The sequence below is a fragment of the Myotis yumanensis genome, unplaced genomic scaffold, assembly GCF_028538775.1.
Source record: "Myotis yumanensis isolate MYYU_CA2020_CCGP unplaced genomic scaffold, mMyoYum1.0.hap1 SCAF_3, whole genome shotgun sequence".
Lineage (NCBI taxonomy): Eukaryota > Metazoa > Chordata > Mammalia > Chiroptera > Vespertilionidae > Myotis > Myotis yumanensis.
The window spans coordinates 143,901,314-143,907,119 of NW_027223754.1; the positions used below are offsets into that span (position 1 = coordinate 143,901,314).

At 44.9% G+C, this 5,806-nt stretch overlaps 1 pseudogene; it reads right to left on the reverse strand.

Annotated features, from left to right (window-relative positions):
* Positions 1-980: 980 nt before the first annotated feature.
* LOC139006356 (nuclear prelamin A recognition factor pseudogene) lies at positions 981-2,347 on the reverse strand (annotated as a pseudogene).
* Positions 2,348-5,806: the final 3,459 nt, after the last annotated feature.

Consider the following 5,806-nt stretch of genomic DNA (forward strand, 5'->3'; position numbering starts at 1 on the left):
ACTTCCCGCCTGCTCACTGCTCCTTACCACTCAGCTCACTGCTCCTCAGCACTGCCATGGAGGCAGGAGAGGCTCCCGCCACTGCCACTGAGCTCACCAGCCGTGAGCCCTATCTTTCTGTGTAGTTGTCTGTGGGCCAACTGCTCTCTTCCTTCTCACTTAGGGCAGGCAGCATGTGAGGGCAGAATGCACTGTGGTGGAACGCAGAGGGCTGCCGGGCCCACGGGGTGAGAGGTGAACACAGAGGACGCTATCTCACCCAATTCTGGAGCAGGATGGCTGGCCAACATCTGCCTGACCCCACCCAGGGAGGGACCGAGCAGGATGTCTGCCTCTTCATTCTCCACCCTTGCATCTGTGACACCTGTCACCCTTGCCAGGCCTCCCCCAAAGTGAGTTCAGCTCAATCCCTGAATGTAAAAGGGCATGGGGGGTGGGGGTCCTCCACTCCAGTGCCCCCTGATTCCCAGCGATAGGACCTGGTTGACAGGACCTGATCTCAGGACGGTGGCCACAGCTGCAGAACATAGATCTGTTTCAAGAAAAGTTGGGAATGCAGACTTACATATGAGCCCCTATTCCAAAAAGGTGGCAGTTTATTCATATTGTGGCAAAGACACCTTCAAGAGTAACATAAATGGGTAAAGTCAGGGCCAAACCGGGCCATTTCCTCATCCAATCTCTCTGAGGTGCGTGGACAGAACCAAGTCTCAGCTCTTGGCAGGACACTTCTGGGTTTTTTTAGGCTTAAAGGACAGAAGTCTGTCTCCATTCTTTTTCTTTGGGATTTTTTCATAATCGGATAAAAGGATACATATATTAGGGCAATCCACTCGAGATACAATATTCCAGTTGCACCCATGTGATGATGACAGTGCCCCTCAGAGGGAGGGAGCCAACAGATGGGGAGCAGGGAATTCTGAAAACCAAAGCGATGACAGAGATGCTAAGCCTTTCCTTCACGTGTCTGACACCCCTCCTCAGGCGGCCTGCAGGCTGGGCGTCTGCTGGACCTTTACCACTTGATGTCCTGGCAGGCTGCCCTGGGCCCTGCTAGGTGGTGTGCAGGGCTGCCTGGGCCCAGGGGGAGTCGCTCCCCCTCCGGCCCCCCCCTCCCGCCCCAGCCACTCCTGGTACAGCTCCTGCACATGGGCGCTGGTCTCTGGGGGCCACATCAGGATGGCAGCATAGATGCCTTCCATCTACTGCAGCAGTGTCCTGTCTGCACACCCGTTGTCTGCCTGGGCCTGGCCCCTGCCACTTAGGCCAGGCCAGGACCTCCAGGGAGTGGCAGGGGAACTTGCCCCTCTACAGCTTCAGGACCACTTCTGGATGTTCCAAAAGCCTCAAAGCGTAGTAGAACCTCTCCATCCCTTTCAAGGGTGACCTCCTGGAAGTCTTTGTTCCTCAGGGTGCAGTAAGTGAGCACCCCCACATCCTCGCTGAACAGCTCCTTGGCCGTGTGCCTGAAGATGTGTGCCTGGTACCCGTCGGAGCTGGCACCCTCGTGGAGCCTCACCTTCTTCTCCTTCATGTCTCCAAAAAGAGTGTCCACGGCAGTGTCATCCGAGGCGAGGTCACTGTGGTCCATTATCTGGATAATTTCACCTGAGGTTAACATGTAAAGCTGTGGGAACATCTCAAAGGGCCTCCAGTTTCTTGTCATAACACAGGGCCACAATGATGTGGAAAATCTTGTCTGGGGACAGGTTCTGCTGTCTGGTGAAGTAATCATTTACCAGAGAGCCCATGATCTGCTGGATAGACTTGGCCGTTCAGAGGTGGGGGTGGTGGGGTGACCCAGTACACACTCTACATATCAGTCCCAGCCGGGGAAGGTGGAGGTCAGCATGGGTAGCTGGGGCTCTTCCTCACGGTGCTGGCAGTACCGACGCACAAAGTTCTTCTGACTTTCCAGGATGCTGAAGTCCGCAGCTATCTTCATGTCAAAGACAGTGCGCCCCAAGGCTTTGAGGAAGCCACAGAGCCTTCTGGTTGCATCAGTGACACTGAGGCTGAATTTAGCAGCAAAATAAGGCAGAGACTGAGGACACACGGACACTGCCAGCATGTTGTGCTGTGCGGTATCACATTTCTTATTAAGGTTCAGAACATGGAAGAAGACCTTGGTGTTCTGTTGAGAAACTTGGACTCCTTCCTCTGCGGTCACACAACTGTCACATGCCAGGCAGTCACTCAGAAATATCTTGGCATCGGCCAACTTATGGAATTCTCCCTTCTCTCCATTCTCCTGAGCCAGACTCCGGACGTTGACTGCAGCATGCTCTTGGTCATTGGTTTTTGGTTTTTTACTACATTCCTTCTGTTTGCAGTGATCACACTTCATCTGGAGCGAGGCAGGCGGGGGCCAACTCAAGTGACCTGGAGGAAGCACAGGGAGAGCAGTCAGTCACTGCTGGCTGCCCCAGGATACTGGCACTGCTGGCAGTATCCTTTCTTCCTTGTGGAGCATCTAGGGAGGGGAAGCAGCTGTAGTGCCCGAGGCTGAGTTCCAGGAGGCTGGCAATGCTGTCGGGATCATGCAGGAGGCTCTGGTCCGTTGGTGCCTGGCTTGTCCTCTGGAGCGTGAACCTATAGGACTACTAAGGAAGCCAGTCCCCAGTTCTGCCCCGCCGCCACCACCGATTGATTGGAGTCTGAGGGCCAGGAAGAGGGACCAAGAGGCCTGCCTTCCAGCTGCTCACCAGTCCCCGCATCACTCACTCCCGTTCCCTGTTAGCCATCCCCTGATCAATTCGAGCCTACGGGCTGGGGGAGGACCAAGCAGTCTGCCTTCTGCCGGCTCATCAGTCGCTACTGCCACAGATTCATTGGAGCCTGAGGGACCCAGGTTCCCCGGTTAGCCATTCCCTGATCAATGGAGCCCGAGGGCCGGATGGACCGGTCATCCATTCAGTCATTACGGACCCTGGGTTTTTATATATTAGGATAAGCAGAAAATACAATTTCTAGTTCTTTAACTGTGTTCATTTAGATTTACTTTGTGAACAATCATTGTTATGGCTAGTATTCTGTAAATGCTGATTAATGTTGGTTGATATTGTTACTAATATTTTGCCTTGGTAGTCTCTCAATTGCTAGACAATATAGTGTAATTATCATTGTATTATTTAGTTGGATATCTATACTTTCAACTTTTTTTTAGATTTTGCATTATGTGTTTTAAATTTCTGCTATTAAACAGAAACAAAGAAAACACAGCCTTTATTCATAATATTGTTCTTCTGTTAATAATGTATTATTTTTTTCTCATTTTTTAAAGATTTCTTTACTTCTTCTGTTTTAAGAGATGTGGCTCTTTTAAAAATGTATCTTGCTTTGGATTTACAGAGATTTGTAAAATTATAAGTTGATGTTTTTAATCACATTTGATAAAATCGGCCCCAATTCTCCCACTCCTCTTTTCTTCATTCTACATATCTTAGAACACTTAATATTACTACATAGGTCAGTGTAATTCTTTCCATTCTTCAAGTCATTTTTTTTCCTAGTTCTTGACATTAGATAGTTTCTATTAATTTATCTTCAAAATCAATCCATTTTTTTCTGCCTCCTATTTCTTCTATTAAACTTATCCAGTAATTTTATTTACCATGCCAGATATTGCAATTTTCAATTCTAGAATTTCTACTGAGTTTGCTGCTGTTGATTTTTTCAATTATGTTGAATTTAACCAAGTTTTAAGTTCTTGAACATATTTTTTATATCTTCTTTAAAGACTTTGTTTGCTACTTCCACATCTGGATTATCATTTCACCATTTCTGGTATATATATATTTTTTTCTGAAAAGTTGGTCACAATATCTTACTTATTATCACATTTTATAAATTTCTGTTGTATGCTGGACATTGTAAACAACATTTGTAGATTTCCTGGATTCATTATGTTCTGATAAGCGTTCAATTTTGCTTAAGCGTATAATTAAGTTACTGGCAATTTATCTTGAAATTGTGGAGGCTTTATTTTATACTTTACTAGAGCAGACTTTTGGAAAACTCAAGGTTTTTAGTAAGTACTTGTAACTTGACAGGACTTAAACTTCAAATTCTGCCCCCCTCTTTTGGGAGAAACTGAAATCTCTTTTTAGTCTTTATGTTCTTCAATTTTTGTTTTATTTTCTTATTTTCCACTTGGCTCTTTGGAATGGCCTACTTGCTTGTGCAGTTCAGAGGAAAGCCATTGCTTTAAAAGAGTTTAAATACTTTGTGTGTGTGTGAGTGGTGGGGGGGGCGGGGTGGTAGGCATGCCATAATTTGACTTTATCCTTTTTGAGATTTACCACTTTAACTCCCAGCCACTCTGGTTGCCTAAAATTATTTCTGGTGAATTCCCAAGCTGATAGGACCCACACTTTTTGCTTGAGTTGTAGCCTCCATACTCGCATGGACTGGGGCAAAGATACCTACACTTTGGATCTCACCCAGTTAACTTACATTGTAAGGATTGAATCCCTTGAAGTATCTTCCTGATTTGAATAGCTCTCTATTGTGTTCTTATAATTGTTCCTCCTACCACCAGAGTTTATAATTGTTATCTTTGGGCTGGTTATTCCAATGTGAGCTGCTTTGCCATTTATGGAACTGGAATTCACTAATTAATTCAAAAAGACAATATATAGGCATTGTTGTATCATTCACTTAACATATTTATAATTCAGATTTTTATCAAACAGATATTTAGTCTTTGATAAGCCACAGGGAACATATATTAAGGAATACATTTCAAAAAATAATAAAAATATGGTTTAGTGATAACACATTCAATTACTGTGTGACATATATGTAGTTGAATTCACTGTCAATTTGTCTAAAAACTTAGCTAAAAATAACCAATTTATATTTTTATGCTTCTCACTCTTTCAAATTTAGTGGCTTGAGATCTAAATTTTAAAAGATCACAAAAAGATGACAGTTGGTTTTCAATTTACAGGGTATTTATTATATCTTACACTAGTGGCCTGGTACACGAAATTCATGCACATTAAAAGGGAATTAATTAGAGAAAATATTTTAGGGTCCAGGGTGCAGGAGAATGGGATTCCTGGTTGGCAGGCTACTGAGAGCAAGTTGATCAACAGCCGACTCCACGAGGAATGGGGCTCCCTCCTCCCTCCTATCAGGATCTGGTTTGAAGGTTGGCCACACCCCGATTGCACAAGACCCAGAGTTCTGCTGCGCCCCAGCCGATGCGCAGAGCACACTCCCGCCATGCTGAGACCCATCAAATTTATCCTAACTACCCCCCCTAACTGCCCTCCCTTCCAGCCTGGTCTCCCCCAACTGTTGCCCCCCCGCCACCAGCCTGGTTGCCCCAACTTTCCCACTTCTGGCCTGGCCGCCCCATGCAGCCTGCTGTTCAGTCATCCCTCTGGTCGTTTAGGTCGTGACAGCCCCTGGCTTTTTATATTAGGATACTTGGTTCCTCTGTTCACAACACATCCAGAAATGAACTGAGCAGGAAAGGTAATACTTGTAAATTAATAAATAATAATAACAGCAACAAAAACACCTCACTGCAAATATGCCTGCTAACAACAATATGATTGTTAAACTTCAGTAATATCTATAACTGGAATTATAATACATGGTTGCCTTTCAATAACAAAGAAAAGTATGAGTCTTACAATTTAGTAACCAAAAAGTGCAGTTAAGTAAGTTTTTTCTTTTAGTAAGAAAGTGAATGATTGAAGATAATTATATTTTTTTCAGGTAGTCAATATTTTGCCAAATATCAACATCCTTCCTATTGCAAGATCTCATAAGAAATATTAAAAGTAGCAAACTT